Here is a 12,629-nt window from a genome sequence, read left to right on the forward strand (position 1 = left end):
AGGGTAGATTTTCCTTTTTCTTTAAGCGGCGATGGGCCGGCCGGCTGAGGAAAGAGAGATGGATCTTCTCCAAATGCCACCGTGGGCGCTCTAATGCCTGCTTTGTTCGCCCCCGTAATTCTATTATGGTAATGTAGGATGAGTCCCAGCTTTCTTGCCCTTCTTGCTCCATCCTGGTTCCAGGTCTCCTGTGCCCCCCACCCATCCCACCAGAGAGTTTCCGGCACAAGGACACAACAGTTAAATGGCCCCTGAGGGATTAGATGCAAACTCTTACTGTTGCATAGACGTAGTGAGTGGTGAAATAGCTCGTTTTTTTTTTTTTTTTCTCTGTCACTGATATTTATCTGTGTCCCGAGCAGTTTGAATTCATCTTGGCAGCATTGTGAGTTTCTGTTCTTCACATTTAGCAATCGGTCATTGTTTGCAAATGAACAGCGGATGAGATAGTGATACAGCAACGATGTTCTGCCTCATAAGGTAAACAACAGCATGACCGATTTGGAAATCATCCATGACGCTACGTTGATATTGTGCCATCCTCTGGGACCTGCCTTGCATGATGCCATGCTGGGGGGGCGCGGGGGGGGGGGCGCGGGTGGCTGTCAGGCCGGACCCTTAGGCCACGCAATGACTCGGTAAATATCCAGTTATGTTCACTCCACTGGGACTGGCTTCTCTCTCCTTTGGGCAACACTTTACCCGGCGGCCCCTAGAGAGCCCCTAATCCCTCCAGCCTGGGAAAGACTCCAACTTGCAGTCCTTAAAACGTCTTGGTTTGTGCATTATTAGATGCTATGAATTACACTTGGGGACGTATGGAGGGGAAACATGGCAACTGGCAAACATGGCAGCGATAAATCTGAAATAATGAAACAGGGCTCTAAGTGGAACCAGGAGGGCCTCGCCGACCCAAAATCATGGTAACTCGATAGGCCTGCGGAGGACCGCTAGTAAAGCCCAGCTAGACCTGCTGGTACCTAACCTCTGTACAAAGTAGAGCTCATGGGAGGACGGAGGAGGGTCATCTCTTCATTTTTATTCTTCTTTGTAAGACTTCCACAAAGAGTTATGGGCAAGTAGAGGAAGAACTAACTAATGATGTTTAGATCCGTGATAAGTTATTGATCCAGACAGCATGAATGAATGACTTAACCAAGACACATATCCTGTTCATTCATTAATATACAGGAAAACCTGATAAATGTGTGTAGATACAACTGTCCTGTTGTAATTCCCTGCGTGTGTGTGTGTGTGTGTGGTGGTGGTGGTGGTGGTGGGGGGGGGGGAGAGGAATGAGGGCATGTGCGTAGTGTGTGTCAGAGAGGGGGAATAAAGGGGGTATTGCAGGGCAGAGAATGAATAGCTCTGTCACAGAAAGGTTGGCTAATGAAGGAGGTAGTTGAGGGTGGGGGTGAAAAGAATGCATCTCGCCTTTCGCCCCTGCGCCGTGGGTTGTCATCGAGGGTGAATTAGTTTTATGCCGAGGCGAATGCAACCAATAAAGCTCCGTCCACTAGTCAGGCCATTCCCAACATACCCCCCCCCCCCCCCCCCCCCCCCCCCCCCCCCCCCCCCCCCCCCCCCGCCTGCCAGTGGAAATTGCATTGGCCATGGTTTAGGAGACGCATGCGGCTCAAGTTTCAACCCCTTTGAAATTTTCATCGTCAATAAATTGCTAGATCAAGCAGATTACTTAAGTGTATTTTGGCTTCTTTTCACAGCTGGGCGACCTCTGGGCGTGTGTGTGTTAGTGTATGTGTGTGTGTGTGTGTGTGAGAGAGAAGACGAAAAGATGTGGTTGTTCTTGGACTACACTTTTGCTTTTCCAGAGGCCTGACCCCTATGTGTTGAGCAATGTGACAAAAAAATTGAATTACACAGAAATTAGAAACACTGACACATTGTTCTGTCCGTCTTACTCTCAACCCTAAAGTACATGCTGTCATTTTAAACAAAACGTGATTGGTTTCTGGGAGGCCGCTAGCGTTCCGAAACTTGCTATTGGTCTTCTTTTTATGCTCCAGGGAGGGCGCTGCATCAGAATCTGTGTGATAAAAGTATTTTCTCTTGAAACACCATAATCCCAAGATTCATCATAGCAAGTCTGAGAGATGTAACTGTCATCCGATGGATCTTCTTTGAAGCTACTGTTGAAGTCAGCTAATTGAACAAGCACAATACATAACTGTAAAACAGCCTCTCGCACCGTGTTCACGTGACTGATATCAACGTTCGACCCTGTCTTCGTGTAACACTTCTGACGGCCGCATTCACGGAGAAGCAGCCCGTTCTCCATCAGGCCAAACAGCTCCACTTTATTCAAACCAGGGCAGCAGCTCAACCCCTCCCAGCCTCGCTCCTTTCCCAGGCCTTTTTCCTCTGGAGGAGGGGAAGAAAAGGGAGGTGTTTTGGGTTGATAACCCCTCTCCATCACCCTGACACTGGGAACAGAGCAGTGCAGTCTCTGGATAGAGCTGTGATCAGCCCCAGCTATAGGAGCTGGGGGGGGATTGATAAAGAGAGTGAATGACGGCGGTCTAGCTGAGAGTTATCTATTTGGTCATATGTTTGACAGAGTCTTTCTGTCTCTCACAATCACTCACCCTGTCATATCAGTTCTGCCGTGGCGCCAACTTGTTATCAGTCCCACAGAGGCCGGTAAGTTTGTGCACATTTGGGTTATCATGAATGTGCACTACTACATACCTGCTGTATGAGTCCGCCGAGCCCCGCTGATAAGGCTGGGCTACATGCTGACGACTATTTTCTTTTAATGTTGATCGGCTTTTCGCTCACTGTGCAAACACACAGGGATGGATGCCTGGCTCACAGATACACACATGCAGCTACTCTCATAGCCTGTATGGGAGCGCCAACGGGGAGAAAGGACGCACTCTGGCTGAGCAGCACAAATAAATATACATCAGTCTAGATCCATAAACGTGAAGAGAAACGCCATCCGTCACTGCACTGCACCGTGAGCTTTAATGGAACGGAGGCAATCGCATGATAGATAACAAATTTCACAATGGGGAATGAGGGAATACCATAATGCGAAGCAGCCATGACAGGGGACAGGGGGCAGGGGGGGGGGGGGGGATGTGCAGCTGCACTGATCAGTAAAGCCCCAGCATTACACACACACACACACACACACACACACACACACACACACACACACACACACACACAACCACTGCAGCTCTGACGCCGCTGCAGCAGGGACAGAAACTGAGAAGTGTCTTATGCAACAGTGTGCCGGAGGCTTTTACTCTCTCACTCGGCATGTTGAAGCACGGCGTGCCCGACAGTAACGGGTCTACCTGGCAATTAGTTTTACTGTACTTCTCGTAGCTACTTGCTCAAAGTAACGCGGCGTCTTGGTGAAATATGTATAGCAACCCGCATAGCGAGATAAAAGTAGCACATTGTTCAAGCTTTTCTCAGCACTATTTATGCACAGACAGGTGTGCAGAGCCGGGCATGAGGCAACACAAGTTGTGGGAACGTTGGGTTCACATTAGGGATCGAGGGAAGGCTCCTGTTGACATGGGCTGCTGTGATTTCACACTTGGCTTCACGATGCCAATAACATCATCTATTGCAGATGTCTTTCTGGTTTGTTTTAAAGCCTGACAAGATGAAGAAATACAATGACCCTTAAATAGACATGAATATAGTGTGTGTACATTTTTTTGTGCTTCGTTTCATTTTGTCATTGCAGTGAAAAAGGATTTTACTTCGTTTTTGAGAAAAATTTCAAACCACAGCGCGCTCAAAACAACCGGAGAACTGAAGTATTTTTGCTCCAGTTGTGGAAAAAATAAGGTTTTTGGGAGAAAAAAAAAAACAAAGTCCTCCCCCATCTTGGAAATCAGCTCTCAGAAATGCATGTCTAATCTGTTTCCATGTACGTTTTGTCAAATGAACAGAGACTTGAGGGTTTAAAGAGTCTTAGGATCTATACACTACACAGCTGGTTGGGCTTGTTAGCAGATGTAGCATGCGGGCTGCACTCTCTGGCCTCCTCTCCTGTTCATGCGCTGCATGACTGAAATGTCACGAGAGGGAGTGGGGTTGGATTAAGATCCTTTTCACATCAAACCAGTCATCCTTTTTCCACTTCTCAATCAACGTGTGTGTCTCATTTGCCAACGAACGGGCCATTAATCAAAGCTAGCATAAATAGGTTGTGATGGCCGAAGTGTAATTTGTCTCCGTGAGTGCTGGCAGAGGCTTCTGAGAGCCAGATATACAAAAGATAAGCGGGGGGAACTCCTGTACCAAAACCGCTCCTGCCCCAATGCTTTGCGCCATTCGAAATCCCCATTGTGCCAAGGCAGCGCCGACATACACAGATTGATGCATTCTGACAGCCACCCCCCCCCCCCCACCAACCACCCTTTGACATGTTCTGTTAGAGGTAAACTAGTCGGCGTGTGTGTGTTTTTGAAACCCACACCAGTGAGAAAAGACTGAACGATGTGTTCCAAGGATTGGATAAATATTTAATATTCCAAAGCCAGGCTACACCAAAAGCATGGTGAAAGATCACAATGCACGCAAAGTTTAAATAAAGAACAAACATACATTTATTTTATTAAGGTTATGACCCCCCTCCCCCCAAATATGTTTCTTCAGCCTGGATTCGTCAGTTGTCAGCTTCAAAGCCTTGGCAGCCCAGCCAGCCACTTGGAGAACAAAAGAGTCTTTGCATGTTGTCATTTTGGGTCTGAGCTCGTTCGCTGCCCAGCTCTTTTTTTTTTGAGGTATTATTATTGGACTTGTAAGCCTGTGCGGTGTATGCTTTCTCCCTAGGTTCAAACTCTGCTGTACTTTCGTGCCTTCTGCTCTCTACTCCTGTTTGCTTTCTCCTGGCTCGCTTCAGTTCCTCACGTCATGGTGCTCTGACATGGAAGACACACACACACACACACACACACCTTCGCTCTTCTTAACTCCTCTCTTGATTCTCAGGAGTGTGTTTATTATCATTAGCTAACCTCCCAAACAGGAGGACGTGATCCCCTCTCAAAACCTAAAAGAAAAGAGTGGAGGTCTGAACTGTCCCTTATTTAGCTGTATTTCTTTTTTTTAATATACTAAATTGTTGCTTGGCTGTGGAACATTTCAGAGGTAAAATAAAAAACCCTCACACCATCGCCACTGTTATGCAAATGTTGTCTGTGTGTGTGTGTGTGTGTATCTGCGGAGGTCTGACTGTCCCAGCTTGGGAATTGGGGGTCAGCACATGCTTCTAATCAGGCAGCCTCTGGCTTTGCCAGACGGCCGTGCACTGTTCCCCCTCCTCTTCTTCTTCCTCAGTTCGTCCCTCCCCTTCTCTGTAACATTTTCTCTCAGTGCTACAGGGGGAACGGCTCACTGGCTCCACGCAGTGGTAGAATAGTAGCTCACACAAGAAACCAAATGTCCTGTGTCTTTATTTGCTTTGGTGGAATGTAACATCTCAGGACTCAATGTTGAGGTACTTTTCCTTTACTTTGATTATTTATATTTCATGCTACTGTATACTTCACTACAGTTCAGGGGGAAATATTGCACTTTTCACCCCACAACATGTATTTGACAGGTACAGTTAGATTCAGAGGTACTTGTTAAAAAACAGTGGTTCCCGAACCTTTTTGGCTTGTAACCCTTTACAGAAGAAGCGATGCCTGGTTGGGGATCCTTGACACATTTCAGATGTGAGTTATAGGTCGTTCCACCAGAGAGTGATCCCCCCTCTAAACTCCTCAGATGGTTTTATTTAAATAACTGTTTCAGGCTGAAAGAAGTAAAACTCTCCAGTATTTCACATAAAAAGCAGAAATGAGAGAATATTCCCACGAATGAGTTCTCTTTTGTGTCCAGGACTGTTTTTCCTTCTCGTGATCTCTCCGATTTATGTTGTGACAGTTTGGAGAGGTCCTGACCCCCAGGTTGAGAAGCACTAGCGTGTACCTAACCTCTATATAAAGGAGTTAGACGTAGCAACTCCTCCACTAAAACAATGAAATGCTGCTTTTTACCTTAAATCTGTATTAACATACTAATAACGTTATACATATTAACTATTTTCAGCAGAGTGAGTACTTTTACTTTTAATGTTATAAGTACATTCAACTGATTTTATATATATATATATATATATATATATAATTTATTTATTTATTTATTTATTTATATATATTTATTTATTTATTTATTTATTTATTTATTTATATATATATACCTACCTACCTACTGGTAATGGAGTAAAAATGTATGAATTGTGGCATTTGTACACAGGCCTACTTCCTCAACCACATATGTTTATATGTAATATATTGTTATCTCAACTTTATTTATTTCTATAACTGAACTATTTTTTTCATCTTGGAAAAAGTTGCAAGTAAAGAGTTTGAGCCTTTAAAAAAAAAAATGAAAATGATCAAACTTGTCAAACTTGTAAAATACGTTCTGGTATTTCAGAAAAGTGATTTGTATTAATCCTTAATATTCTGTAATATTTCAAATGTCATCTTTAACCAATTTGGCTTGCTCTAGAACCCCCCCTGATGAATTTCTCTTTCTTTCATTGCCTGCCACTTTCGTCCCGCCTCACCTCCTTACTCCGGTCTTTCCCCTTCTATTTGCTGTGTCTCTCAGGTGAGAATAAGTGACAGTTGGAGTGACAGGCTCATTAGTGCTTCATTACATGGCTGCTTGGACAGGAGGAGGAGAGAGGCCCGGTAGATGAGCCATAAAGCAGGACAGGCTGGCTGGGCGACCCCAGCCGGCCCCGCAGCTTCACGTTCACTGATGGCCCCTGGGGTGGAGAGCACACCTGGGCCAGGAGGGCAACTGGGTGCAGGTCTACCGAGAAAGCGGGGGCGGATTCCTCAAATTCAGCCCAGGAGGTAACCCTGAGGTATCTGCTGCACACACACACACACACACACACACACACACACACACACACACACACACACACACACTCACTGTCTGCCAAGGATATTAAAGCAGGTTTAGACTTTTCAACGGGTTACTCAACCCAGAAAAAACCCAGAGCAAACAGTGAAATTGCTTTTCCAAGCTTGAATAATGAGAATTAAGACAAGACACAAGTCACGACATGACCTCTTCACATTAGATGTTTCAGGGCTGCTCCTCCTCGAACGGCAGCCGGAGCCGATTGTTCTGCAGTTGGATTTGAGTGCGACGCCTGGCAACAAATGTCCATCAGAGGTTTGTTTTCTTGGGGAGCAACTGAGAAAAGTATCTCGAGCTGCGGTGATTAAGGCTTTGAGGAACCATTATGTAGTTAAATTAAGTGGTTAAATGGAGACCAGGTTGCCAGTTGTTTTTTGAAAGATTTGAGGGCAGAGATCGAGTAACAACTCCAAATCAAGTAAAGACCGTATCAACCAATGTTTACACATAATTCACAATGTTTAGAGTATGAGATGTGTGGGACTCAGCAGCATGATTAAAACAGTTATGTACGGCCACTTTCAGCTGATATTAAAAATATTTTCCGCTGGTAATTTGGTACACTTTAAAGGTCTGTAAAAAGAAAATCCTGCTCCATGGTGCTGCTGTTCACTTCATTATTAGCTCCTCTCAGTGCCGTAAATACTTCAGCCACTGTGCAAAATACTGATAGTGATGGTGTTTTGTGTCAAAATACAGGGAAAGTTCTGCAAGCAGGTTTCAGCACCTGTCCCGGGCTCCTTGCACTTCCTTAATGGTGATAAATGAGTCTGTTGGGGTCTTATTGAAACAGGCTGCACCCAGGACTGTTTGCCAGTGAAATATTAATGAAGGGAATGTGGCTTCACTGGGACTTACAGCTGCCACAAGTATGCGAGAGCGCGCTGTTAAATGTAGTGTGAGTGAGTGGAAGAGTTTGGAATGGGAGTGGGTATAGTGAGCATGACGTTAGATAATGTATTAATGTTATATCACAAGTTCCTGTGTCTATAAGTTGACTGTGGCGTTCCACTGCACTTTTAACTTTCCCAAAGAGGCGTAGGCTTCGGCTAAGGTGTCGCATTAAGCTCGCAGGAATGTAAATGATCTGCTCGTCATAAGGTGTTGTAATTATTACAGATTCTAAATAAATGATTCTATGTTTAATTTTGAATTCTGTGAGATGCTAATGCAGCTGTCTTCGTAAGGTGACTGTAGCTTTTCTTGGCTCTTAGCTCCCCGTCTGGTGTGAAGTCATAAGAACTGTGACAGTTGTGACATTGCACCATGTTACTTTTGTTTTGGCCGTTACCAAACTGAGATGTCAATCGATAGCTAGGTGGTTTATTGGCACCTCAAACTCAACATCGAGAACAGAGAAATCAAAATTTGAGTTCATGTTTATGATTCCGATATCATTTTTACAGATTTTTCATTAAAGTTTCCTCTCCACTGAGCTTAATCTGACTCCTCACAAAGCTCCTACTCCTTTGACTGCATCACGTGTTTTGTAGGAATCCCATGAGAAGTGTGTTTTTGGAGAATTAAGTGTGATTTGGCTCAGATTGCAGCCCAAAAATCATAGGAAATATGAACATACACAGCGTCTAAACCTCTACTTACAATCTCATCCCTTTTTTACTTTGTCTCCAACCACCGCTTCTCATTTCATTGTGCCAGAGAATACATAACCGCATTGGTCTTTCCTTTAAACCCTTCCTTTGGCTGCAGCGGTTTCCCATCCCCGTGCTCGGATGTGACCTTTCACCCCTGGCGACATACTGACTGCTCGACGGCAGACATGCTGGTGTCTGATGCTCACCGCTGCGAATATCGGTTGAGTCGCGGTCGCTTCCAACAGCCACTGTGGCTGAGAGAAAAGAGGAGCAGGATGGAGGTGGAGGATAGAGGATGGATGCGTTGTCTTGGCCGATTATAAACTGTTATTCACCTTTTCCCTGTCCTTCCTCTGCTTTAGAGACTAGCGGACGCCTCATCTCTTCCTGCTCTCCTCTCATTATATTTCTCTTTGCGTGAACTGGCTTCAGTGCCTGTGGGCTGCCATGTTTGTAAAGGGAAGGAAAAAAGGAACTCTTTGTTTTGGTATTGTGTTTTTCCATGAATTTTTTTTTGTATATCAGTTAAGAAAGTGGTTGATTCATACATTTCTCACAGTGGCCACATCCAATGACACACAGTATGCTTTCTGTGAACGTCCGTGTCACCACTTCCCACGACTGATTACACAAAAGAGACTAAATTAAAGACAGACTTCAAAAAGAAACGTATCAGGCATATAGAGCTGACATTCAAAACCCACGGCAGCCACTGGATACCATGTCTCTGTTTGGTGAAATGATAATTAGGATAATTGTTCTGTGAACTGTAGCAGTGTGGGGTTGTAATAGGCGCTTTCCCCACAACAGGAACTACTGGGATCTCTGCACCGGCTTGCCAAAAACCACAGAGCTTACACAGCCCTGAGGATGACAAGACAGGGAGAGCGAAGGGAAGGGGTGAGGTGAAGCAAAGAATGAGGCACGCTATAGGGCCCCATAAAGACTTGCATATGTCCCGTGCCCCTGCATGTTTGATTTACAGTGACTGCGGGTTGGTTTGGCTGCCTCTCAAGGCAATCCAAAAATAATTTCCATGAGTAGAGGAGTAGATCTATGACTCTCCAGATCATAGCACTCTGTTAGTCATATGTATCTCATTGATTCAGACTTTTCCTCCCTGTCATGTGAGTGTTTCAGTGAAAGGTTCAGAATCGTGGCTGCAGTTGACATAGATATATAATCAAAACACTTCAACGTGACGACCGAAAATACCCTAAAATAGGAAAAAAGGGATAAGAAATGTGTGACTATTTTTTTAAACCACCCTATTTACTTGGAAATGTCATCGAGATCACTCTAATAGGCATCAGTAGCACAGCACACTGTATATACAGTATGTCTAACCACTCTGTGTTTTTAACATACAATAGGTCGGCCAGAAATGTTCCTGTGAAAGTTCTGCGTAGTTCCATTTTGAGATCCTGTCAACTGCTTGCGCTGAAAGACAATTTCTCTCTAACACAGTATTTGTTCCCCCATAGTGCCAATGGCTTTTCTTTTCTCTGTGGTGAGCTGACATTTGCGACCATGAAGGATCAGAATGTCGTATATAGGTCCAACAAAGTCATAAACGTCTCTATTTAATTGCCTGTTAATTGGCACACTCCCAGGTCCTCTGGGGCCCTTAATTAGTGCTTTATTACTGTCAGGTGTGCTGCTGAGGTCAATGCATTATTATTGGTTAATAATATGTACACAGTGTTGGTACCAGTTGTCATTTTTACAGGCTAATAGCCTCATATCAGGATGAATCATGCCAAGTAAAAGCACTGTTTAAACGTTGTTGTAAGTTGAAAACACCCTGAGACGTTTGTTCTGCTGTGCACGTCCTCCCAAACACACAGACCTCTCCGCACACAGTCATTGTCGGGGGCTAGACAGAGTTCTGTCTCCTTTCTAAATCCCCTCTTCATATCCAGTATCCTCTCTGTCTCTGGCTAGCGTCTCGTTTTTCCAGATCTCGGCGTTCGCACCCTGAGCTGTCAGGGAGTGATGCTGCACAGCTCTGCCAGGCACGAGGAGAGGATCGAGAAGTGAGATGAATCTTCTTCCTCTTCATCGACACCTCCGTGATGCATGCACTGCTGCGTCTCCATCCTGAGTGTAGGCGCTGTTCTACTTCCATTTTTGTATTCTGTGGCTGAGATCTTCCACTGCCACTTTATCTGAAATGGTAAATGAACTTGTACTTGTATAGAGCTTCTCTAGTCCTACGACCACTCAAAGCGCTTAACACTACATGTCATTCACCCATGTAAACATACACTGGTGGGAGGGGCTACCATGCAAGGTGCCACCTGCCCATCAGAACTAACTCATTCAGACACCGTAGGCACAGCTACGGGAGCAACCAGGGTTTAAGCGTCTTGCCCAAGGAAACACCAACATGGTCTAGCGGAATCGGGGAATCGAACCACTGATCCTCTGATTGAAGGATGCATTACCACTGATCCACGGTCGCCCCAAACACACATCAGTTATTGTCACTTTTTTTCTCATTGATTTCATGGTATTTATCAGCAAATCTTTGTGTTTGATTCAGTACTAGTATACTGGCCGTCAGCAGAGTACGGTGAGTGTCAACGTTTAAACGAAGCTATTTGACAGAAAAATAATCATTAACCTGATTCCATGAAGCATGCCCACTTGGCTATTTTCAGATATTGGTCTGATTCACACATTCTCACCGGCCAACACACGCAGTGAGCCGGCACGATGCTGCCGTCACACACTGGCACAGTCTCAGCTCTCTAGATTCTATTTTCTATTTTCTTAAGTCTAATTTGGGAATTTCAGCTGGGATATGTGCATGGACAGTAAGCGCATGTTGCCAGGCTCGTGTTAAGATTTCCAGGACTCCCGCTGTGTTAATGGCTGGGCTGCGAAACGTCACCACAACGGTGGTGACGTCCACCGCCGAGTCCATCCAAGGGAAATGGCAAGTGTGTGTGTGTGTGTGTGTGTGTGTGTATATATATATTGAGGTGTGTTCAAAGTACTCTGTCCTGCCCTCCCCTCGTTCTGGTTCCTAAGAAGTGGGCAGCGGAGTGAACGGCGGGTCAGTGCCAGATTCTGCTTCCTTCATCCACACTGGAGGGCTTTGGTGGTGGTAAACTTTGGCACCTCGCAGCACTTGTAGAGTCCAGCTCCCTGCCTTCTCTCAACCTCACTGGCACAACCTAGTTTAGCAGGACTGATCCTCACCAGGGCAATGGGAGAGCTTCATTTAATCATTGTGTGACTGCAGCTGTGTGGGGCCCAACACAGATTTTACAGACAGTGTAATGTTGTCGAGACAGGATTGCTCGCTGGACAATTTTGTGACTGAAAGGTTGCAAGTTCAGTCCAAACAAGATCCAGAATTATTTTTGAATTGAAACCAACCATCCGTGAGAAAGTGCAAACCACTCAGCATGAACTCTGTTTTGGTGAAAACAGTTTTACTTAATTGCTGTGACAAGGTTTGCACTGTCACTACTGCTCCACCTTTTCTTTTTCCTTTCTACAAGCACATCCATATGTGGGAACTGACATCCCGTGATGTTTGCTTAAGTCTTAATTCCCCTCGGTGCCCCGGCTGACCCGGCCCGGTTCAGGAACTGCAGCAGCCGTGCAGCGGGGCCACGCTGCTGCTGGAGGGCAGGAACTCACCGAACAGGAGGGAGAGCTCCTAATTGACCTGAATGGCTGCAATCAGAGCCAATAAGAGATAAGCGCTGGATTGCGCTCCAGATCGGCAGCGATAGCATTGTGCTGTGTGACCGGGCTAGGATTGCGCTGTTGACCAAACAGAGAACAGGTGTGTGCAAGCTCTCTGCCACTCAGGCCTTCCAAGCAACCCCGAGTGAGCGTGGGCAGGCCTCACGCGCCCTTAGCAAACAGAATGAACGCTTGGATTGCTCCACACTATATGCTTTTACACTCTGAGGAGAAACTCCATCTCTGTTTGACAGGCTTGTTCCCGTGCTATAGCTGGATAATCTACAGTATGCAGGAATGTGTTCATAAATGCTGGAACAAAGGCACTCCTAACATGCTTCCTTCACACCTAATCGA

At 45.5% G+C, this 12,629-nt stretch overlaps 1 long non-coding RNA gene across 1 annotated transcript; it reads left to right on the forward strand.

Annotated features, from left to right (window-relative positions):
- Nucleotides 1–3,130: 3,130 nt before the first annotated feature.
- LOC142933011 (uncharacterized) lies at nt 3,131–8,734 on the forward strand. Its single transcript, XR_012947545.1, has 3 exons — nt 3,131–5,488; nt 6,652–6,913; nt 7,136–8,734. It is a non-coding gene; the product is annotated as an uncharacterized LOC142933011 (long non-coding RNA).
- The last annotated feature ends 3,895 nt before the right edge of the window (nt 8,735–12,629 follow it).

The sequence above is a fragment of the Anarhichas minor genome, unplaced genomic scaffold (assembly GCF_050575085.1).
Source record: "Anarhichas minor isolate MPS153535 unplaced genomic scaffold, ASM5057508v1 ptg000058l, whole genome shotgun sequence".
NCBI classification, from domain to species: Eukaryota; Metazoa; Chordata; class Actinopteri; order Perciformes; family Anarhichadidae; genus Anarhichas; species Anarhichas minor.